The sequence below is a fragment of the Lemur catta genome, chromosome 16, assembly GCF_020740605.2.
Source record: "Lemur catta isolate mLemCat1 chromosome 16, mLemCat1.pri, whole genome shotgun sequence".
NCBI lineage: Eukaryota > Metazoa > Chordata > Mammalia > Primates > Lemuridae > Lemur > Lemur catta.
In genome coordinates, this window is record NC_059143.1 from 11,242,948 (window position 1) to 11,268,700 (window position 25,753).

At 40.3% G+C, this 25,753-nt stretch overlaps 1 pseudogene; it reads left to right on the forward strand.

The window, feature by feature from the left end:
* Positions 1-8,872: 8,872 nt before the first annotated feature.
* Positions 8,873-9,037, forward strand: LOC123622005 (annotated as a pseudogene).
* Positions 9,038-25,753: the final 16,716 nt, after the last annotated feature.

The following is a 25,753-nucleotide window of genomic DNA, read 5'->3' on the forward strand; positions in this document are numbered from 1 at the left end:
CTTTATTTAGCACAGTGTGTGGCATATCATAACATGCAATCACTTATAGCTATTACAATCTTCTCACCTTGTATCTAGCACTTCAGCAAGTTCCTATTTGTAGCATAACTCAAGAATTCCACCTTGACCAATGCACTTTTCCACCACTACCATATTAGTTCGCTAAAGTAATACTATGACCATGGTACCCCTTTATGCAAAAACCCAACCCATCAGTAGCTTTCTCTTATCAATCTAGTCATTCACAATCTAGCCTTAACCTAACTCTCTAGCTTCATCTCCCAATTAAACTCACCAGGAATTTATATGCTCTGCACTTGATGTATTGTGCCTTTGTAGTGAACTAAAGGAATGCTACCCTTGCACTTGAAAACTTGGAAGCATCAGTGGATGGTATCAAGTTCCCTTACCTGCTAAGGAAGGGACACAAATATCCCCAAGGAACCGTTACGCAAAGCTAAGGTTTTGAGATGTGTGAATTTCAGGTGTTTCCCAAGTGCCTATAAGGGAGGTTAAAATTACCCAAGATGTCTATGAAACTGAGTACTGGAAAAAGGTCAAAGCCATTTCACCAATCTTTCTTGTTGATCAACTTTATCTACATTCATGAATTTTCTTGATATGGCATTAATGTTAATTTGGTAAAACTCTCATTGGACTGTGTCATAAGTTATCCAAACTTTCTCCATCCCTTTGCATATCTAGACGGTGTGCATCTCTTGAGAAGCCCGTATGGACCAACGCTGGTCAGCCTCACTGCATGCAGGTTCCTGAGCTACCCATTGCTAGTGCTTACAAATCCTTTCATGACCTTGCCTTCCTCCCTACTTCAGCGTCACAATGTTTATTCCATCTGTACCTTCCTTTCCAGTTCTCTGCCACCAGCCAGCCTAGTTCAAGGCCTCACACTAATACCTCTGGTCTATTGTCCTTCTACATTCTCTTTTTGCCTTGCCCTTGGTCCCCAGGAAGAGTAGTCTCTGCTCAGAATGCCAGTCCCTGGACAACCCGTAACACAGGTAGAAATCATTCTTCCAGCAGAGCAAACTTGTGGAGAAAGACTCTGTAAACATATCTGATGGCTTTACCAGAGACCTCTAACTCCTGAATCCAAAGCTCTGTGATCCCCTCCCGTGAACGGCATTTTATCACTTATCCCCCTTCGATGCCTTGTTTGGTTGATTGTTGGTTGGTGTCCACCTCTTCTCACCTGTTAAAGGTTAGGGAGAACCTGGGAAACGTCCATCAGAGCATCTTTATTTCACAGAAGAAACCGAGGCTCAGACAGGTTAAATGACTTATTCGGCTAATTATATTCATTCAAGACTAGAATGAATTGTGTGTTGATTTCCGCAGTCTTCAGTTTATGTACTTGAAATCTTAGTCTGGAGGGCTTCGTTTTCCTAGCAACAGACACGGTATTAGAACAACAACAGCAAAGCACACACTTAGTTCCCGAGCCTGCTAATAACAGGTATGATACGTGGCACGGCTCAGCTTGAATACAGAGATGATTGTGAGAACCAAAGAAATGCAAATGCGCAAGCAATCTTCATCCTTCAGAATGTTAATATCCCAGTGCTTCCTCCTCTATCGGATCCTCTAATTTATTGTCAGACATGAGGAAACTTATAAAATTGTTTCCTTTCTTTGTAATCCCGTTGACAATGATTATGGAGGAAGAAGGGCGATGGTGGGGGGTGGGGAGCTGGCTCCTTAAATCTGCTTCCCTCTCCTTTATCTCCTTTCTACAATCCTTACCACCATCATTCCATATCCTCAGTCTATGAGGGAAACCATGTTATCTGCTTATTTTGAGGTTTTTTGCCTGATATTTTTCCTTTTCCCTTGGGTACTATCTCATATATATAATTTTCACAAAATGGGCAAGTTTAGAGTGGTTATTATTGCTGTAGCAGAGTATTTATGACATCGCTTTACACATGTGATGCTGCACCAAGAATCACCCAAAGTGTGCTCAACATCTGTCAATGCCAAAGTCTTCTCTTATTTATACTGCAATTTACTTGGAAGCAAGTGATAGCTGAATAGAGCCGCCCCTCAATACTTGCCAGGTATATGTCTCAACATTCATAAATACTAGTGGAGATCATTATTCTGTAAAATGACATAAAATATAATAAAATAGATCTTGTAATATTTTAGGTGACTCTTCCAGAAATGGGGACAAATAGGTAATAACAAAACTGACTGAGAAGTGGGTATTAGGCTCCTTGGGCTGCAGGCATCGCTCTTAAACTGACCTCCAGTGCCACCCCTTCTTGCCCAGGGGTGCAAGGGCAGGATGTGGCTCACCCTGACTGTAGATTCCTCAGTCCCTAATGCCAATCCCTGACTTCTGTCATGGGTACCGCATTTGCTTGCTCCCTGGGGAATTCAGTACAGATGCTCCTTGACTCATGATGGGGATGTATCCTGGTAAACCCATTGGAAGTTGAAATATTGTAAGTCAAAAAATACATTTAATACACCCAACCTACCAAGCATTGGAGCTGAGCCTAGCATACCTTGAATGTACTCAGAACACTTATATTAGACTATAGTGGGGCAAAATCTTTTAACACAAAGCCTATTTCATAACAAAAGGCTAAATAGCTCGTGTAATTTATTGAAAGCTGTACTGAAAGTGAATAACAGAATGGTTGTATGGGCATTCAAAATATACCTTCTATTGAATATATATTGCTTTTGCACCATTATAAAGTCAAAAAATCCTAAGCCAAACCAGCTTAGAACCAGCTGTATAGTGCCCATGAAACAAGGAACATCCTGATGCTACCCGCTGCCACCTCCTTACATAGGGTGGTCATGTTAATTGCATGTTTTATATTGTTTCACTTGGTCAGTTATAGATGTTGGTCTGAGTTCAAAGAAAGGGTAAGATTTTCAAGGTGATAAAGGGAACCCTAGAAAACTCAGCATTCAATTTCCTAATAAAAATAATTCCCACTGTCATTTTTTTACCTTACTTTTTAGGAGCACAAGTAGAAATGGAAAAAGAGTGATAGGTGGGTCTCAGTCTCATCGATGAGGATAGTAGATTGTTCATGTTCTTAGAGAAGCTGGGCAAGAGTTCTGTAAATGCTGGTGGTGTTTATCGTGCTAATGAGGATCACATTATATAGCATGTGAGTGAATGATCAAGCTCTGTACCAACCAAGCAATGGGTCAGGGTTTTCTCCCCTAGAAGCCATACAGGTTGTGACTATGAGAGCTTTGGGGAGATCCGAGAGGAGTGGAACTAGGTTGTGTCTGTTGTACGGCTTCTCATAGTCCCCATTTGAAAGCTGTTCTCATCTAAGACCAGCAGACCCTTCCATGTGGAAAGTGTTATCTCCCAGGCATTGGTGCAGATTGGGATTGCACGCGCTGTCCCGCCCACTCTTGACAGATGGCAAAGAGCCCAACCCCTCCATATGCTGCTCTGTTTTCTGAGACGACATGGGCACAAAAACAGATTTGGCTGGTACAGCTGTGGCTGTGGGTGTTTCTGAAGTAGTGTCCCTGTCCTTGGGCTACTTAGCACCAGACAAGGTTCCAGCAAGTTGAACATATTCTCCGGTGGACAGCAGAAAGCAAATCTAGACCTCAGATGTTTAGAGAGAAGTCTACTGGTATCTTTGGGGATTTTAGTTTGCTCACTTGAGCAATGGTGACCACAGTGTAGTGTAGCATCTCTTTCTACACTATCCCTTTCTGCAGATGGGCATCTTACTATAGGAGAGAGTAGGGAATTTTCTGTTTTTATTGACTTTTCCTCTCATCTAAGGTCTAAGACTTGTCAGAACTTACTATTCTTTCTTAAAGGCAGTAAAATGTTTTCAGATGACCCCAGGGGAGGTCTACAGAGAAAAAAAAAAGAGATTAAAAAAAAGTTTTCAAAGACAACATTCTCCCAAAAGAGAAAACTTGCAAATTCTGCATCCAAATGTAACTGATATTTTAGAAACAGCTTGTTCCGTGCTGGTATGCTGCTTTACTTGTTTTAACTTTTCTTCCTCCTTGTGATCATTATTTTTAAGAAGCAAAGGCTTAATTGATTTTGAAACTCTCCAAGTTTACAAAAGAATTCCAAGGAAAAGATCAATCTCATCTTATGTTTGGAATTCGGTTCCACAATGCCCTTTTTCAGTTGTAATTAGCAGTTTCAATCTTTGTTCCTTTTTAGTCCTCTCAATTGCCTCGCTAAGTCATAACTGGGCTAGTCATTCCTTGAGCTGTACTGCAGTGAACTGCCAGTTTATTTACCACGTCACCCACTGTTGTAAACCTCCATGAGGTTCACTTCAAAGGGACTCTGACTAAAGCTCAGTTAGTGTGCTTTCTTTAAGTCTTCTCTTATTCTTGTACATAATTGTCACAGCTGAGCTTATTAAACTCAGCTTATAATAAAACTATTAAAATTCTTTTTAAAAAGAAGCCATAGTCTTAATAACAAGAAAACAAATAACCTGATCTAAAAATGGGCAAAGGACTTGAAAAGACATCTCTCAGAAGAAGACATACAGATGGCCAACAGGTATATGAAAAAATGCTCCACATCACTAATCATCATAGGAATGCAAATTAAAACCACAATGAGACATCACCTCACACCTGTTAGAATGGCTATTATCAAAAAATGAAAGGTAACAAATGCTGGAAAAAATGTGGAAAAAAGGGAACCCTATTCACTATGGTGGGAATGTAAATTAGGAGAGCCATTATGAAAAACAATATGGAGGTTCCTTAAAAAAGTTAAAAATAGAACTACCATAGGATGTAGTAATCCCACTTCTGGTTATATACCAAAAAGAAATGAAATCGGTATATTTAAGAGATATATGCATGCCCATGTTCATTGCAGCATTATTCACAATAGCAAAGATATAAAATTGACCTAAGTATCCATCAATAATGAATGGATAAAGAAAATGTGGTATATGTATGTGTGTATGTATACATACACATATATATGCATAGATATATATGTACACACAATGGAATACCATTCTGCCTTTAAAAAGAAGGAAATTTTGTCATTTGCAATAACATGAATGTACCTGTAGAACATTATGCTAATGAAGTAAGCCAGGCAGATACTACGTGATCTCACTTATATGTGGGATCTAAAAAAGTCAAACTTATAGAAGCAGAGAGTGAAATGGTGGTTACCAGAGTCTGGGAAGGGGGAGGGGGAGGAGAGATGTTAGTTAAAGGATACAAAGTTTCAGTTAGGATGAATAAGTTCTGGAGACCTATTTATTGTACAGCCTGATGACTATTGTACTTGAAAATTGCTAAGAGAATGAATGTTAAATGTTCACCATGACAAAAGTAAATAAAATGAAATAAAATTACCAAGGGCAGGGAGAAGAAGCCATAGTGACAATTGGAAGGGCTTTTAATTAAGGCTGAGTTGGTGAGTTATGAAAATAAAACGTAATCAATTTCCAGTCCAAACTAGTAATGGGTTTCCCATTTGTCATTTATTTGAGTACTAGTCTTTTGGTTTCTGTCTGGGGGAAGAAAAAGTCCTTATCATAATGTTTTCAAGCTAGCAAGACATATGGTAGCAGATTAGAGAGAAGACGTAATTTCAGTCACAGTATATTCATAAATAGAAGGCTAACTGAAGAGTAAAATTTAGTTTAAGGAGCAATACTAATGAGTACTTGAACTATAAGCTATTGGTCTTCTTTCAGTTGACATTTTGAAATTTTGATCCAAGTCCAAAAGCATCTATATTTCAACCCAGCCATAGAAACAGTAATTGTTCTCTCTGTTCTTATATCAGGATAGGAAGTATGAAACGTAAATATAGGCTTCTTAAGGAAAAGTCAGACATTTTTTATATTCCATTTTGAGTGATAAATAGAAGCTGTGTTTAATAGAAATATTTATCACTTTACCTTGTAGTTCCATAAAAACTTCCTGCAACGAATTTTAAATATCTCTTCCTGCTAATGAACCCTCTCAGAATCTTATGAAGAAGTAAAGACTATAGAACCACAGCTGGAACAAACCTGAGATCACCTAGTTCAGTGGTTTATTTTTTTCTTCAGCTGTGGAAACCTTTTTTCAAATAAAGACTCACACACAGGAGGCCTGATGGGTAAACACGTTGCCGTTCCAGCTGAAGCAGCAGGCACAGAGTTCCCCCAGTTTTGCTTCTCCCAGTCGCCAACCCTTTGCAGTCTGCAAAGGACCTTTTCAAATCACAATTCTAGCCCCATCTCAGACTCATTTTGAAGCAAGGAAACTAGGGCACAGAAAGGGCGCCTGACCTGGCCAAGCTCACCTCCCCAGCCCCACGCTGAGGGCTCGGGGCCCAGGGCCCTGGCAGACACACCAGCCTCCCGTGGACAGTGTGTCTATTTAAGGCGCAGCCTGTCCTCTCCCTGGTTTTGCATTTCCAGAGTATTTATGACATGCCATGTGTTTATTTTATGTATTTATATATTTAAATCTGTGTTCATTCATCTACCATGTGCTCATTCTGTTTATTGTCTGTCTCTCCCATTGGAACGTGAGCTCCATGAGGGCAGGGCTTTGTACCTGGCTTGTGCCCTGAGAGCTCCCGAGCACCTAGACTAGTTCCCATCGGGTAGTAGGTGCTCAATGAGTAATAGCTCCCGGAGGAATAAAATTCCCATGCTCTGCCTAGCGTTAGGTCTGCCTCCCCCGCTCGATTTTGAGACTCTAGAAGCAAAGGACCAATTTTATTCATTTGCGTTTTCCCCACAGCACTTAACACAGTAGGTACCTGGGCAACAGTTCTTGATGTGAATTGAAGTCCCACTTAACATGACAGAACATATTAGGCAATAGCATTAGAGTCGTTGGGAACACAAGAAATCTTATTTTGGTTTATTAAAGTTTAGATATCTGTAGAGAACAGATTAATAGGTAACAATCTTTTATTTCCAAAAATAAATGGGCCTAAGAAGACTAAATCCTTCGCTGTTCTTTGGAATATTAAATACTATACATCAGCAATTTCAAAACTTTAGCACATATCAGCCTGAAGCGCTTACCGAAACACAGTTTTGATTCTATGGGCTTTAATTCTAACAACCTCCCAAGTGATGCCGATACTGCAGGTTCAAGGACCCACTTTGAGAAACCAGCTACCATTGATTGACTTTTCATTGCAATATGCTAATTTGACGTTAAGTAAATTTTCAACCTCTGGCACATGCTGAACCTGTAGTAGCTAAGTAGATGTTATCAATTTACCTCTGGCAGCTGAACTGCAATAGGAGAGGGGGAAGTGCTATGATTCAGTAGAAGGGATCAGGTCTTGTTTATTTCAGTTCCTGCTAAATATTAAAATAGTTCACAAAGGAGCCATCAGTCAGCTCATTAGGAAGCTGACTTGGATTGCCATTCTGTAGGACCAAAGATTTATGTAATTTCCTTGCTGGGTGATTCAGTTAGCTATATTGTACCATGTCACTCTATACCCCACGATGAGCAATACTCTAGTCATCGAACAATTTGAAAGTGAGCAAACACTTTGCATCTACTGACAGAGTCTACATTTATCCTGATAACCATCCAAAATGAAGGTTCTAATTATGAGAGAAAAAGAAGAAACTTGCTTTAAAAAGTATCCAATCTTGACCATCTTTGCCCTGCCTTCAGAAAAAAAAAAGGTTTTTTTTTAAATTTGTCTGGAATAATTTATGCAAAATCAATTCATCCAACAAATATTTATTGAGTATTGTTGATTAGCCAACGACTGTGCAAAGAATAATCAAATATGTATAAGATCCAGACATCATCCTAAAGGACTGCACAGTAAAACCACATCCCAGATGTGGCTCAAAGTCAGTGCCCCATCTACTTTTTTGTTTTCAGGGATGACAGAAGTTTACCTGATGGGCGTTTACCATCCAAAACTTTCTAACAGGAATTTACTCTATTTGGACTCATCTAAGGCTGTCTCAACTCACAGCTGGGGAAATTAAACTCTAGAGTGTTTAAATGTCTTATCCCCCAGCAATTCGTGGGCCCAAACCAGGATTAGAACTATGACTCCTTCTAATTCCCAGCAAGCAATGATCCTTGCAGGTTTTGTAGAAATCTTGTCCCACCTCCACTCAGCCTTCTCTGTTGGTGTTCATGTTTTTTTAGACACGATTGATGTCATCAGAAAGATTCCTATTCTAATTTTCTGCAATATTTTCATATATTTAGAAAATGAGGTATCCCGTCCCAACCCTTTATTTCCGTCCAAGAAAGGAGGTGAGTCACTCCATTGAAGCTTGCTACAAATACAGCTCCGTAGTCAACAGCCCCCGGATGCCGCAAAGGCAGGCGCTAGCAGATGGCAATGATTCCTAATCACCATTTCTGCCCTTATTCCAAGAAGCCATTTTTAGCTTTAATTGTTCTGGAGTCCACTAAAAGGATGGAAAAACTTTAGTCCCCCTGAGATCACTAGACAGTTGGTGCCTTTTAGAACACAGCCTGAAAATATTATTACAAGTTGCAGTTAATGTTTAATCAATGGTCAGTTCATAATATTAATATAACCAATGGTATTAATGTGGTACAAAAGTGCAGGTTAACTTTATTAATTGTCAAGGACTGAAACCTTAACTTCTATCCCATCACTTGGTTTATGTGATCTTGGGTCTTGAATAAGAAATTTAGGTGCTAAAAACCTGTAGGCCATGACTCTCAGGAATCTTTCTTGTTTATGGTTAAAAATCTCACTTATGAAAGATTTTTAACAATTGGTTTCAACTGTTTAAGACAGAAACTACTTTTACCACCCTTTGCCTCCTATCTCAAAGGCTGTCCTAGCAATAAATACTCAGGTAAGTTTTAATTTTAAAATTATCACTGTTAGATTTTCTAATGTATCACTTCTTGGCCTTTTGGCTAAGATCAAGTGTAGATTTTCTAATGTAAAGAAAATTTCATTTCTAACATGTGCTCCTAAATTTCACCATCATATTTTTATATAGTATGCTTTGTTTCTACTGATTTCAGCAACTCAGGCTAGGGTTTCCTAAACACAAACTATACCTTGCCACCAGAACCTTGAAAAACAAGACAAATGAGGCTTCCTATTACTGTAGTTTAAGCATTAAAAAAACAGAAATATGCAAGTCTTTGCCTCAGAACAACATTTCTTATTCTAAATTTTAGGTGTATGCTACCTCTCGTATGATACTTCAAACACATTTTTGTAGGTTTATTACTTTTCACATAGTTTAGTACAAGTATGTTTTAATTAATGCAAAATTGGATGTTACATGCTAATCTTATGTTTAAAAATGTTTTCTCACTGAGTTATACTTGTGAGTTAGCCAGAATAATTTCTCTCCTCTTAAGACTACCAAATAAATGTATAAGCACATATAAATAGAGAGTCTATAAAAAACCCATATGGCTGCCTGAGCAGTGGCTACTAACCTAAGCTTCACATCAGAATCACCAAGGGAGCATTTTGAAAATACTCACGGCCAAGACAAACCCCAGGTTTTCAGGAAGGAGGGCCAGAAATCAGTAATTTTTCATGAGTGCTGTGCAGGGTCCTGAATGACAGCCAGCCAGAGTTAAGAGTAAAATTCTATAGTTACACATGATTTTCAAGATTTTAATTAATGACTTGTGAGTGCAGTTTTGGTCCCTTACAGCAATTACCTTTAAGTGATACATACATCATGAGATTGTTGATTTATACTTCCTAAGGATGTCACATTCCTAATCATGCATATATCCCTTTCCCCCACGACACTGCCTCTTTGTTTGCTGTGTTCTTCTCATTTTGCCCGTAAGCCAAATGAACAGGGAATTCTGTCTATTCTGTGTTCAGTACAATGCCTGGAACATTGGCACTGACTAGCTGTTAAAAATAACAGCAGGCACTGCATGTTGCTTTTATACACCAAACATTTTTTCAATGCAGGTATAGCTGGTTGAAAATTGACAGTCGCAAATCGTATGTGCAGGAACATAACGTTTTATTAATTTGTACAACTAAATTAAACTTAGCTTTTGAGACCCCAATTCCAGTACAACAGAGAATCCAGAATACTGCTGCCATGAAGGTAATAGTCACTCTGTGTATAGTTCTCTCTTTTAGAGAAATATTTGGTCAAACTGAGTATTCTTTTATCAGGCTGGGAGGTTTACCAAGCATCCTGGGTGGGGTTGTGTCCCCAAAGCCTGCACCTGCTGGCCCCTGAGCTGCGGCTCATCCCTCCTGATCATTGGCATCTGCTGAGAGGTAGCTGCACCTGCCTGGCCTTCGGGTCCTCTGTACAACCCGCAGTTGATGATACCTGCGGCCTTACCACGGCCTTTGGTCTCAAAGTGGGTGCACCGTGTCCTCCATGCCCCACCTGCAGGCCTCTTCCTGCACTTCTGCAACTGCTCAGGAATCATCACCTCCTCCTTCCTCCTCCAGCTAAAGGGTGAGGGGCTCTCTGAGGTCATTCATCCTTCAAGTCAGCTCCAGATGCTCTCCAACTACCACCTAAATCAAGCCTACACAGGACATTTCTATTAGTATTCTAGGCTCGCTGTCTTTCCAAGCTTGGCATTCAGGTAAGAGATCTGGGATAGTTCCTATACCTATTTTATCTGAGCATTTCTATTGCCATACCAGGTTTTGACTCTAGAAGTCGATAGGGTGAGACGTGAACCTTCTAGCAGCACCAGTCATTATTGATACACTGTTTTCTAAACTGGAGGTCAAGAAATAATTTAGTGCGCATGGTCAGAGTTTTTAAATGAAATAGGAGAGGGTAGGACAAGATCAAATAGAATAGAATCAAATAAAATAGAACATATTGCCGTAGTGCCTTTTTTTAATACTGGATCAGGAAGTAAGCTACAGTCCTCTGATCCAGGAGAAATTGGTTCCAGGATCTCTGCTGATATTAAAATCCATAGATGTTCAAATCTTGATATAAAATGGCAGAGCATTTGCATATAACCTATGTCCATCCTCCCCTATGCTTTAAATCATCTGTAGATTACTTATAATACCTAACATAATGAAAATGTTATATGGTTGTTATACTGTATTGTTTTTATTTGTATTATTTTTATTGGTTTTTTAAAAAATATTTTTGATTTGTGGTTAGTTCAATCCACAGATGCAGAACCAGCCAATACAGAAGGCTAGCTGTATATATTTCTTACTGTACTTTTAGTCAAAAAGGGATCAGAAACTCTAGTCTCAGCCAGGCATGGTGACTCATGCCTGTACTCCTAGCACTGTGGGAAATGAAGTGGGAGGATCGCTTGAGCCCAGGAGTTCAAGACCCCAGCCTGAGCAACATAGCGAGACCCCGTCTCCATGAAAAAAAGTAGAAAAATTAACCAGGTGTGGTGGTGAGCACCTGTAGTCCCTGCTACTTGGGAGGCTGAGGTGGGAGGATCCTTTGAGGCCAGTAGTTTGAGGTTGCAGTGAGCTATGATCACACCGCTGTACTCCAGCCTGGGCAATGGAGTGAGACACTGTCGCAAAAAAAAAAAAAAAACACATACACAACTCTGGTCTCTTGTTTTGTACCGTTTAAACTCTTCTGGTCTCCCAGTAAGAGTTTTTAATCTTTGAAGTCTCTGACTTCGCCTGTGAAGAAGCACTCCTGTGGAATCATCCTTTAAGCTCTCTGTTCTCTGGTTAATTTTATAAACTGTGCTCTGAGTCCTCCAGACTTGGGCTCTCTCTCCCGTCTGGCCTTTCATTCTCCCATGTCTGGTCCCCCAATCGCAAGTCAGGATGTCCTCAACTGCTGCAGCTAAGCTGAGGGTGTTTTTGTCCTGCTGTCTCTGCTTCCCTTTGTGTCCGCCCTGCCCTGGGGCAGCGAGCCTCACCCTCTGGTCTGGTTTTAATGGTGAAAGGACATGGGGAACCAAGAGAAGTGAAATGGCACAGAGAGCAATTCAAAATACACTGTCACACGGGAATGTGGCACTTTTCTTATACATTAAATAAGTATTTTTAAATCTTTAGAAACACAGCAACAATTCCCCTAAAATGTTTTATTTATACTGGTAGTTAGTGTTTATAAAGGATAGATAAAGCAAAGAGCCAGTTAAAAATTCTTCAAACTTTTAGTTTTAACTTAAAACTTATAAATGTATATTCATTCAGTAACCTTTTCATGAAGAAACAAGGGTTTGGGGTTTTTCAGTTTTTGTTTTTTTAAGAAATCTATTGATTGGAGTTCCAAGATGTCTTTCTTGCATAAACCACATTTACAATGTGTTATTTATAAATTCGTATTTCTTCTTTTCTTTAAATTTGGACGTGAAAAACAATCTGAATGAAGAATCCTTCCAGATTTTCATAATTTTCCCGTTATTTACATTGGTCTTGTCCACAACAATTTTGATAGCAAATTTTAATAGCTCCTGTCTTCCAAATCTTTAGAAAGCTTTTGATTTTGGTTCTAGAGAAATGACACTTCTGCATTCATACTTCAACACTTTTTGTGATATTTAATTAAGTTACATAATTATAATTCCAAGTTAGATAAACATAAATAGATTTGAGGAAAAGTCTAGAAGAAGCTCTAGAATAGCTTGATGGTGTGAGCGTTCCTGTATTTGGGCAGCCGTGTATTTTCAGAGAATGAAGAGTGTCCGTCAAGCTGGTGAGTGGGTTAGGTGGGGTTTTGTTAAAGGGGCTTCTGCTGGACCTACAGAGGAAAAAAAGACTCGACATAAGATAAAGCAAAATGCAAGCTATAATAATTTCTGAAGCATTCTCATAGAGTGGCAACAGCATTTTTTTGATGTTTTAACGGGAAGGAGAAAGCAGAAGTGAAGACATTCTGGATTCTAGACCCTGGTTAATTGTTAACTTTGGATACATGAATTAAACTTCCTGAATGAGATCAGTTTTTTCTTTTATAAAGATGGACTAAGTTCCTGTCAGCTTCAAAAGCCTGTTACCCATGCTTACCCAGGGTTCTTATGGGAAAATTATGGTTTAGGTGAAATTTCCTCGTCTGTGAAATGGCAGATTAATAAGAGAAAGAGGTTTATTTACCTTGTGCGTGGGGAGAATCACAGAGGGGTCCAGGAATTTACATACCCTCATGTAAGAGGAATGGGGGAGATGAAGAATATAGGTAGTTCTGTTTAGGGGCAATAAAAGGTAGCTAGAAAGGATGAATTACTTGGGAGGATGTGGGGGAAACAGACTGACTTGTAAATTAACCTGAGAGACAGGTATTATGTTTAAAATGATTGGGGTCAGGTCTGGCTGCATTCTTGATCTTCTTTCCTGCAATGTGGTGAGGTAACAGGGAGGGGAAGGGAAGCCACCTGTTCTTTTGATGGGTCAGTCTAGTTATGCAGATAGAAGGAAAGCCCCTTCCAAAGGCCTATTGATCTCTAAGGGCCTTTAACTCAAAATACTCTTTATAGCAACGAGTCATAGACTGAAATTTCCTGAGCTCCTTCAGTACTGCAGAACGGTCATTGCAAGAAATGACAAGAGGTGCTCCTCAAATAGGTTCAATGGCCTGACTGGTTTTACAAAATGCTATGGTAAAAATATTAACAAGTTTCTTCACTGCAAAACTTTGAAGGCTTTCATCAGGTAAAGGGTGTTGTACAATCTCTAAAGCAGGGTTAAAGTAGCCAGCTTCCCCCAAACACGTTGCACCAAATCTCTCTTTTCACAGAACACCACTCAGGGCCAGACACCCACCGAATACACTTTGGGGAACTTTTGGCCTATTTTTAGATTTCTTTCTAGCTCCAAATTCACTGCTTAGTTGGTGCCTGTAGCACTACCTCATTAAGACTTTTAACAAACATGTGATTAAAAATTTCCAGAGAGGCAATGGGGATAATTTTTAAAAGGTAACACCTTGAACTAAGTCAGGGAGAGGGATGGAGAATTACCAAAGCCTCCTTTACATGGTTTCCTTGGTACCAAGTAATGAACACCCTTGAACTAGGTATTTTAAAGAAATTTTTGCACAGTACTGATACTGATAAGGGTAATTTCCAAATTACCTTTTTAATTTCCTTAGTTCCTCCCTTTATGCAGAGCACATTTCAACTGTCCTGATTGATTTTTCTAATGGCAGTGAAAGAGCTATATAGAGAAAAGGGAATACATGTTAATAATAATAAATTGGGTTGAGACTTTCTATTAAGGAACCTCACAAGTCCATGCATATTCAGTAGTCTAGAAAATGCACCTATCTGTACCAAATGAGTGGGGTGCATGTCTTTATTCCTTTTATATTTTATGTACAAGATGTAAGTGAGCAAGAACCAAAGTATATCTTGAAAGACTGAATGACCTTAAGGCTTCCAAAGGAGTGAAAAGCATGTTAGTGCATTAGCAATTGAGAATTGTGTGAATTATATTCCTTTGTACAAACAAAATATTTAGTGGTAACAGCTTTGCTTTAATTATGAGATCTGTCTGTTCCTCAAACACTGATTCATTAAGTGGTTAAAGTATAAAAAATCGAGAGCATGTTCTCCTTGTTTGAATAGATTCTTTAGTCATCGCTGAAAACCCCTCAAATGGCAACTCTGAGAGTGCTGATGACTGATGCTATTACAGTCCGACTTTGTAGACTGACGTTCCAGGGCAGGACGAGGTCAAGTCCATGAGCTCCACTTTGTCTTGGTTTCATCCCAGGACCCCAAACTAATAAATAAAATTCCTAAAATTCTATTTCCCTAAAGAGTTAGGTCATTCTGAAGCCAAGCCAGCATTGCTGCGGGATTTGTGGACCTCACCAGTCCTCGTGCCAACTATGGTATGGCCACCGTTGACCACACAACACCCCAAACCTGCTCTAGACTTTATCCTGCACTGCTCAGCCCGCGGTGGGCTATGGAGCAGTGCTGCATGCCCTGTTTGTCCTGGGTCTGGGTAGTCCCCTGCAAGAGGAGACAGATGTAACATGTTAATCCTTCACAGCCACTGGTTACTTGGGGATTTGTTCCCACTTAATGTAAACGCTGCACCTGAGGGTGCATCTCCTCAATTCTCTTGGTGGTGCAAAAGGAAATTCTCACTAGACTAGGAACAAGAAGGAAAATCCTTCCTGAAGCCCAGAGTTGGAGGCTTGATTAGTGGTGTTTCCTTATGAAAGTGACCCATCTCTCTGGGAGATCATGCAATGCAGGTTCACTCAGGCCAATATTTAACCCCAGCACAGGCTCTTCTGTTTTTGTTTTTTGCAGAATAGTTCTAGCAATGCTAATGTTACTAACATTACTGCCTTTGCCATTTCAATATTACTATTTTTCTAGTGAGGCATCTGTTATGAAATAAAACAACAAATTGAAGATTAGAGGCAGCTAGTGTGGAAGGATCTTCTTTGAAATGTTTTTCATGGTAATACCACTTTAGCCCAAAAGGAATGGTCAACCTAACGTGTCCACAGACACTTTAGCTTTCTCCATTGTCCCTATCAAACATCCAGCAAATACTAGACTCAGTGAAGGAGACTACATGCTACAGATATGGCTCTTATTGTTTGTGGTTGTGTCTAAGGTTGAGAAAATTTTATATCGTGTGATTCATCTGAGGTTTGAAACATCTACTGCAGAGAACCAAAAGACTGTTTCACCTGTGCATATTTGCAGTGTTAATACTGTGCTCTGTGTGGACATGTGTGTCCATACATTGCATTTGTAGTGTTATCTCAATTTTCTTGCCTCTAAAATGGAGGGATTTGTACTGGATCATACATAATGGTTTTTGAAAAGTAATTATTTTTATTTTTTATTTCAGCATATTATGGGGGTATAAATATTTAGATTATGTATATTGCCTTTGCCCCACCCAAGTCAGAGCTTCAAGCATGTCCATCCCCCAGATGGTATGTACCACACCCTTTAGGTGTGAATATACCCATCCCCTCGTCCCCCACCCACCTGTCCGACACCTCATGAATGTTACCACTAAATGTGCACTAAGTGTTGATCAGTTAATAGCAATTTGATTGTGAGTACATGTGGTGCTTGTTTTTGTGACATTCGTGTGACACTTCACTTAGTAGAATGGGCTCTAGCTCTATCCAGGATAATACAAGAGGTGCTAGATCATCATTTTTTGTGGCTGAGTAGAACTCCATGGTATACATATATAACATTTTATTAATCTACTCATGTATTGATGAGCACTTGGGTTGTTTCCACATCTTTGCAACTGTGAATTGTGCTGCTATGAACATTTGAATGCAGATGTCTTTTTTATAGAACATCTTTTTTTCCTTTGGGTAGATGCCCAGTAATGTGATTGCTGGATCAAATGGTAGTTCTACTTTTAGCTCTTTGAGGTATCTCCATATTGCTTTCCACAGAGGTTGTTCTAGTTTGCAGTCCCATCAGCAGTGTATGGTTGTTCCTATCTCTCCACATCCATGCCAACATTTTTTGTTTTGGGACTTTTTGTTAAAAGCCATTCTCACTGGAGTTAAGTGCTATCTCACTGTGGTTTTGATTTGCATTTCCCTGATGATTAGAGATGTTGAGCATTTTTTCATATGTTTCTTGGCCATTAGTCTGTCTTCTTTTGAAAAGTTTTTCTGTTCATGTCCTGTGCCCACTTTGTAATGGGGTTCTTTGATTTTTTCTTGCTGATTTTCCTGAGTTCTATGTAGATTCTAGTTATCAGCCCTTTATTGGCTGTGTAGCATGCAAATATTTTCTCCTATCCTGTAGGTTGTCTGTTTGCTCTCATGATAATTTCCTTGGCTGTGCAGACCCCACAGCCAACATCATACTGAATAGGGTAAAATTGAAAGCATTCCCACCTGGAACTGGAAGCAGACAAGATTGTCCTCTATCACCACTTCTATTCAACTTAATGCTGGAAGTCCTAGCCAGAGCAATCAGACAAGAGAAGGAAATCAAGGGCATCCAAATGGAGGAAGAAGAGGTCAAACTATCTCTCTTTGCTGATGATATGATCTTATATCTAGAAAACCCCAAAGATTCTGCCATGAGACTACTGGAATTGATAAATTTAGTAAAGTCTCAGGTTACAAAATCTATGTACAGAAATCAGTAGTATTCCTATACACAAACAACATTTAAACTGAGCACCAAATCAAAGACTCAATATCCTTCATGGTAGCAACAAAGAAAATAAAATACCTAGGAATATATTTAATTAAGGAGATGAAAGACCTCTACAGGGAGAACTATGAAACACTGAGGAAGGAAATAGCAGAAAACATGAACAGGTGGAAAACCATACCATGCTCATGGGTCAGCCCAATCAACACTATTAAAATGTCTACCCAAAGTGATCTATAGATTCAATGCAATCCCTATTAAAATACCAACATCATTTTTTGCAGATCTAGAAAAAATAATTCTATGCTTCCTATGGAACCAAAGAAGACCCCATATAGCAAAAGCAATCTTAAGCAAAAAGAACAAATTGGGAGGCATCAATTTACCAAACTTCAAGCTATATTACAAGGCTATGGTAACTAAAACAGCATGGTACTGGCACAAGAACAGAGACATAGACCAATGGAACAGAACTGAGAATCCAGATATAAAACCATCCTCATATAGCCATCTAATCTTTGACAAAGCAGACAAAAACATACACTGGGGAAAAGAATGCTTATTCAATAAATTGTGCTGGGAAAATTGGATAGCTACACATAGAAGACTGAAACAGGATCCACACTTCTCACCTCTCACAAAAATCAACTCACGGTGGATAACAGACTTAAACCTAAGCCATGAAACTATAAGAATGCTAGAAGAAAATGTTGGAAAACTCTTACAGACATTGGCCTAGGCAAAGAATTTATGAAGAAGACCCCAAAGGCAACCTCAGCAACATCAAAAATAAATAAGACCTGATCAAATTAATTTTTAAACTAGTATTACATATCCTTTTTAAAAAGGGGGAAAGGTTCCCGTGATCAAATTGGGTCAATTACCATATTCACATTCCCAGTGACCTTCATTTTCTGCTGGATTTGCTGTCCCTTCCTTCAGCTGAGGTAGCATTTGTAAACAGTGCACTGATTTTCCACATTTCCTTCCTTAAGTATATTCCCAAATATCTCCATTTATTTATTTAATTCCATCAGTAAGGTGTTTAGTAAACAAAAATAGAGTGGCAGTAGAAAGATGTATGAGAATTGGTTCTTGCCTTCCTAGAGCCTGCAGTATAAAAGAGAATGCAGGGCACATAGTAAACACTAAAGGAGTATCTTAAAGGTAACATACACATGGTGAATATTTCCCCACAGGCAAAGTGCTCCTGGAACTCAGAAGACAGGCAGATCACCCTCAGGTAGAATGAACAAAGAGGGCTTTCTGGAGGCAGGAGGATTTGAACGAGCCTTGAAAGATGAGTAGGATTCTGAGGGCTTCCCACCTGGAGGAAGACTCAGGGAAAAGGAGACACCACCTTGTATCTAGTCTGGGAAGCACAAACATCCACATGGTTTATGCAGAGGAACCTGGGCTGATACATTTGGTCCTCCAGCTTTTGGAGGACCTCCTTGAGTGTCTGAAGTCAGCACTTTATGGCTAATTGAGCAGGAACCATGGCACATTTATGAGTAGGTCATGCTAGTGCATGGCAGGAACTGCAGAGAAGGTAGAGGCAGGAATATAGCTCAGAATATGAAGGAAGTGCAGCAATACAAACTCTAGGACAAGCCAGATCTATTGTGGAAGTTATAGAAGTTGAAAATAGTGATGTATGCACTGAAGCAAAATTGCACTTGTACCCCATGAATATATGTGTGTGTGTATATATATGAATAAAAATAAATGGAATTCATCTCAACGTATGCATAAACTAACAAGAATGTTTGATGTCACTATTCCAACAGTATTAGACCATTTAAAACAAATTGACAGGGTAAAAAAGCTGGATAGATGGGTACTATTAATACATAAATTAAACAAATGTCAAAGAAAAATCATCTCAAAGCTTGCCTTTCTTTGCTGTCAACATAAAGGTGAACCATTTCTACAGTGTATTGTTATGTGTGATAAAAAATGGATTCTTTTTGACAATTGCAAGCTTTTGGCACAATGACTCGACAAAGATAAAGTGCTGAAACACAGTCCAAATCCAAATACTCATCAAAAAAGCTAATGGTGTCTGTTTGGTGGTCCAGCACTGGTATTATCCACTACAGCTTCATGAAACCTGGTCAATTGATTACAGAGGATGTCTACTGCAACCAGTTGGACAAAATGATGAGGATGCTTGTGATTAAACAGCCAAGATTGGTCAATGGAGACAGGCCAATCCTCTTGCAAGACAATGCTCTACCACATGTCACATTAACAACACTGCTCAAACTACAGAGACTAGACTTAGAAACTCTCTGTCATCCACTGTATTAACCAGACCTTACACCAACTGACTACCACTTCTTCCAGACTTTGGACCACTTCTTACAAGAAAAAATATTCAGTTCTTAACAAGCTGTGAAAAACGCCTTTTGTGATTTCATCACCACTTGCTCTCCAGGCTTCTTTGCTCTGGCATAAACAAGCTACCATTAAGATGACAAAACTGTGTTGATAGTTTAGACACATACTTTGATTAATTGTACTGCTTCTTGCTTGAATAGAATAAACTACACTTTTGGTTTGAAAAAAACAAAAACAAAAAAAATAAATGGAAGAAAAAGAAAAAAGCGATGTAAGAAAGATTCATTTATCCATCAAATTAACATTTATTGAGCACCCAGTATGCCAGTTATTTTCTAAGCAGCCACCATTTATGTACCACCATCATGATTTTGGCCAGATCCCCTTCTACTGGTGTTATACTTTAACTTACTATTTTTCTACAAATAGACTTATGTTTAATTTAAATACATTTATTTTTAAAAAAACAAATTTAATGTCATTTCCATTTGCCTTGCCATTTGAGTTAGACGTTAACCATATAAAAAGAACAAGGAATACAAAACAAATTACTCACTCCTGGGTAGATATGGTCCCTGCTGATGCCTGCTTAAAAGAGAGAAGAAAACAAATGTTAAAGGGGTGTTAAAACCCTACCATCAATTTTTCTGCTTTGCCTAAACTAAAAGGATTAAAGAGAATTGAAATGGAAATTACTTTCTCACTGTGAGATTCAGTTCCGTACTCAGGTTCTTAGCTCCAGGCAGCTTCTGTGCTGGGAGATGGGAAAGCAGAGATGAACTCCACTCTGTGCTGGAGAGCATGGTGGAGCAGGAAGACAAGCGAGCACACAAATGGGTACCACATAGTGCAAGGAGAGAAGTCTGTGTCTAGGACACTTCGCGGTTCTTTCTACTGGCCAGTTGAGAGGTTGGTGGAGGCATTCCCGGTAGACTTTTCCCTCTGCTCATTATCACTTGGGAATTAAATCCTAGGTCTAGGATTTCAGTTCATTTCTACTCTGTGTGTATGAGCTGCTTCCCTCTCATTGCTGAGAACGAGCATAATAATAACCCCCCTTTGTTCTTTGAGAAAACAGAACAAGGAGGGGGATTTCTTAGGCTGAGCAGAAATGCTAGAACACCGTAGGAATACCCCATGTATTGTGCAATAAAGTGTTGTCACCCATGAGGACCCGGGGGACTGTGAGTCAAGTGTCAGATCCTTCTGCCCTGTCAGAGCCATGCGCTGAGATGAATCGACCTTCCAGCACAGCCGGACACCACATGTCTGACAGCCGGCATCATGGCGGCCACCATCCCTAGGCAGCCAACTCCAGGGTCTCTCCGTGTGGGATGGCTTTTATAGTTTCAGGAGATTATAAAGCTCATTATTGACAAACAGTGGAGTGTGCATACAGGAGAAAGTGTACTGGCCTTACGTGTAACCCAGGCCACCCACAGTGGGAGGAGCGGTGATGAGAAGGAAGGAAGGTGAGTGCAGGAGACAGCATGGGCAGAGCTCAGGGTGAAAGGGGAACGGTTGCAGTGGGCGGGGAGTGGTTGACATTTGAAGGATGAGTAGGAATGGTGTAGGCAGGGAAGAGCATTGCCCGAGTGGAGGAAGCAGACACCATCCACAAAGCCATACAGAACAGGAAAGCCGGGTGGGTTAGGAAAACAGCAGGTGCTCTGTGGCTGTAGCTGGGTTTGAGGGAGCAGAGGGAGTGGGTAGCGGTGAGGCTGGAGGGTGTTCCCAACGAGGCCACAGGGATGGGGGCTTGCAGCCTATGCAAGGGTCCTAGTTGTTATTTGAAGGGAACACAGATAGTTTTGTGTGGGGAAGGGACATGATCGGATCTGGAGTTCAGAAAGGTAATTCAGGAGGACTGCAGAAGCCAAGGTGGGAGGGTGAATGGAGTGGGGGCAGCTACACAGAATACCTTTTACACCATTTCTAAGCATCTTTCTCCCTTGTCCTTTTTGTTGTTATCAGTACCCACAAACCAAATAAGCAATGTCCAAAGACGAGATGCTGTTACCATTAAACTCCCACTTTGAAGAAAACGGCTTTCTGAGTTCACATTCCTTTTTTCTTCCAACCAACCCAATCGAACCTGACACCATCCTGTGTGGTTCCTCCTGCCTCCCAAAGTCATAATACGCTCCTCTCTTGCGAGTCTCGGAGTGTCCGTCCACATTCATTTATGAGACGTGTAAGTGAGCCAGCAGCTGATGGGGTTTTCTTCCCCTCCTTTTGTTTCATTCATTCAACATTTATGGAGCCCTGCGTCTGTGCCTGGCACTGGGCTAGCTGCTGAGCAAGCAAGTCCATTAAGGAGTTCTCCTTTGGAGGGAAGACAGAATAATGTGCAAATAACTGCTCTTTAGCAAGGCAAATGTTTAAAAAGTGCTAGCATGTTATTCCCGAAGGTTCCGGTGCCCAGAGGTACAGGAATGCGCCGTGGAGAGAGAGTGAGGGGTTCCAAGGGGGCCACGTGGACCTGATGAAGAATAACATGGCAGGTATTGGTGCCACGGAATAGTTATCAGTTATCTCAAACTGCCAGCAACTCACAGGGGAGGCGAACTGTGTTCCCAGTAACAGATCTTTCCATGTCGCCTGTTCCAATTGTCTTATCAACTTGGGAGCAAAGAGTAGATTTCCCTGGTGCCGTCCTCCAACACTCATGGCTCCAGTCTTACACTGTTATTGCTCACCACTGGATTCCAGCCCTTTCTACAGAGTTCTTATAAACATTTTTCTTCACAATATATTTTTTCAGGGTTTCTTTCTTTCTTTTTGTTTTCATATATGTGCCATGACCCAGAGCAATTCTTGGAGTCTAAACAAAAATCAATCTTGATAGGAAGCTTCAGTTCCATGGTTCTAAAAGGATTTCCTCATTACAGGGCACAAAATGTTGGCCATATTTAAAACAGGTGATGTAGCTGCCAGGCATATGCCAAGGGTCTTAGCAGGAGAACTCTGGCAATTTATGCAGCTGTTTTCTTTCCTAACCAAGCTTCCCCAGAGAGGGAGGGGAGAGAGAGGACAGGGAGGGGGAGAGAACACTACATTTCCAAGCTTACATGAGCAGCAAGTGGGATACTAAGGGAGGATGCTTTCTTTCTAGTTAAAGAAGCTTATGCTGGAATGAATCCAGATAGAAACCTAAGGCAACGGGAAGGACATTTTCTGAAATCAGACCAAACCTGGGCACCTCATATAAAGAGAAGAAGGCGACAACAGCAGCCCACATTTTGAATCTCATTTCCCAAGTAAGCATCCAAAAGGTTTCCTCAAATCTGAAATTAACTATTTTCCTTCAAGCAACATCCTTTGAACATTGCTGTTGCTGTTCGAAGCCACTTCTCATGCAACTTACCGGCTTGGCGCTCTCCCGCGCGGCACGCATTGGTGCCAGCGCCGACTGCTCAGGCTCAGGTCTGCTCCGCTGGAATTTCAGACTGCTCGTTTATTTGGGAGATAAAACTTATAGCCATACGTCAACGGAATTGTGTCTAGACACAGATCTGGGTGGAGGAAGCAAGCAGCCCCCTTCAGCGGGCGGAGGGAGGGCTGCCACGGGCAGCGCTTGCTGTACGGAACACCAGCCCAGAATGCACGTTGGATGCCACCCCCTGAAGGATTTATTGTGGGTTCATTCCCCCAACTTATTCCTTTCACTTGGCTTGCAGGTCTTTACTTGTAAGTGTAGCGCAGGATGCCTTCCTGGATGAGGCGAACTGCCCGCTGTGCCGGCATAAGTAGCTGGTGAGAAGCGGCCATGCAGAAATTGGAAGCTCTAGGTTAAACTCAAAGGTGTGCAGAGGGCAAAGCATTTTGTATAGAGAAGTTCATAAATTCCTCTAGGTTGCTAGCATCATTTTATTTTAAAGGGCCTATAGAAAAGTGTAGATAATGTATCTATTCCACCTATCTATACGTCTCTGGAATATGTCTGTAGTTTCCACAGTTTCAATGATTGTCTTATTGGATAATAGTAGTAATAGATTAATAATTCTATTTCTATTTCATGTTGGAATGCCATGATTTTTCTCTGGTGCCTTCTTTTTGTTATGCTTATGTTAAAGTACGTTTAAATTAAAGTACACTCCCTAACTGCACATCAGTGACAGCAAAGTGGCAGGGCTGCTGCACATAGAGTATCAGTTTGCTGCCACCCCCCGCCCAGTTGTGCTGCATGCAGTTTGTGCAGCCGTAGGCTGTAGACTCGGTGATACCTCATCACTGTGCTGAGGGACAAAGGTAAAGTTTGTCACTGACTGTGTAGTGGTGCCTATAGTGCAAGCTCTGGGGTCTGACTTCCTGAACTAACTACGAGTAAATTATTTAACTTCCCTGTACCTCATTTTCCTCGTCTGGGAAATGACAGTAATGAGAGCACCTACTTCCCGGAGCTGCTGTGATAGTTACATGGGACACCACATACAGGGTGTCTGGGATGGGGTTTAGCACAAAGGCATAGCTATTTTCCTAATATTTGCTGGAATATACTACAGTTGAGGATCCCCAATTCAAAATCCAAAATCCAAAATGCTCCACAATCCAAAGCTTTTTAAGCACCAACATGAAGCTCAAAGTAAATGCTCATTAGAACATTTTGGATTTTTGCATTTGGAATGTTTAACCAGGAATTACAGCGTATTGCAAATGTTCCAAAATCTGTAAAAAATCCAAAATTTCAAACACTTCTTGTTCCAAGCATTTTAGATAAGGGGTTTTCAACCTATAATGGGTACAAACTTTACCATACTTCTTCTTTAATAAATAAGCCAATGTTTTTGTAAAATTTTCAGTGCCTCTGGGTCAGTGAAAAGTTTATAAAATATTGTTTATAGAAAGCACCTAACTTATTATATGACACAATTATCACCATTTTATACAGGATATATTTGTTTACTGTCTGTCTCTCAACACAAGAATGTAATTTCCACGAAGGCATGGACTTACTGAGTTGTGTTCAGTACTGAATCTGTGGTTTCTAGAACTGCACCTGTCGTTTAGTAGGTGCTGAATAAATATTTATTGGGGAGAAAAAGAGAAAAAAATGAATGTTAGCTATTTTACTAGCTTTTGTAGATAACTCAGAAGTTTCTGTCTACATTGGTTCACTGCTACGTCAAGGTTGAAAGCACTGTCACGTCGTATATACAGGTCTTGGTGGTGGCGAGGAAGGGGTGTGAGTGGCTGTGGGCTTGGGCTTAGCAGGTTCACAGGCTGACATGTGTGGCTTTGTAGGGGCAGAAAGGAGTGATACCTTCCTCACTCATCATAAGGGTCACAGCTAACACTACTGTAACAAAAGACTGGTTAACATGGATAAAGCATAACAAATTATTTAATTAAAGTTTTACGTGACACAGGACCCTTCAGAAATGAAAACCCAAGGACCCTGGGAAAACTGTCTTTTTATGCTTAGGTTCGATGAAGAAGGGACAGCCATGTAGAAATGTGATTGGCCTAAAGGGAATGATCTAACGGTAATAGATTGTGGGGAGAAATCCAGTGTCAACTTAAAAATAACACAGTTTATAAATTCAAAAAGGAGATTTTATTTCTCATAAAGGTTTGCAGCTGCAAGGTGACTGTCCAGACACGCTGGGAAGCATAGCCTCTGGCAGAAGCCAGAAAAAGGCACTTTGAGGGAGGGAGAGGTAAAATAGGAATTTAAGCTGAATGGGTCAGCCAAGTATACATATTCAACAGGTTACAAGAGGAGCTACGAATATTCATGAAGGGGATCCTGGCACATGCATATTGAACAAACATGCGTGTTATATATGGCATGTGTTCAATTTGGGGTAGAGACCTAACATTTAACTGAGTTAGGCCCTATATGTCAAAAGTGTCATTTCAGGACACAAAGGCACTCAACTGCGCAGCCTCTGTCAAACTGGAGAGAACCAGTCCATGGTCAGTGGTCTTCTAATGAGGAGAAAGTTATTGAAATCAGTCTCATATCTATTCAAAGCTGTAGTCATGGCTTGTGGAACAGGGCTGAGGGTCAGTGTCTGGTGGTGGATGAGCTATAAATTGTTTTAATATCGCTTTTCTTGAGGCCAGAGCTTATTTAGCTGCCAGAGAAAAAGAAAAACCTTTTGGCACTTAGAACACAGTTTATTCTTTAAGTATAGGGGTGCATGACTTAACCCTTTGCCTGGCATGGCCTTAGGTCCTGTTTATAGTTTGGTATCTTATTGCAACAAAGAGTCCATTCTGTCCATTTTAGGATCTCTGTTTTAACATTAATACTGGTCAGTTGTGTCTAAACCACAAAAGGGAGGGGGTGTAATGCGGTGTGTCTGACCTCTCGTCCTATCGTGGCTGGGAACTCAGATTTTAAGGTTTCTCTGGGGTCCCCTTAGCCAAG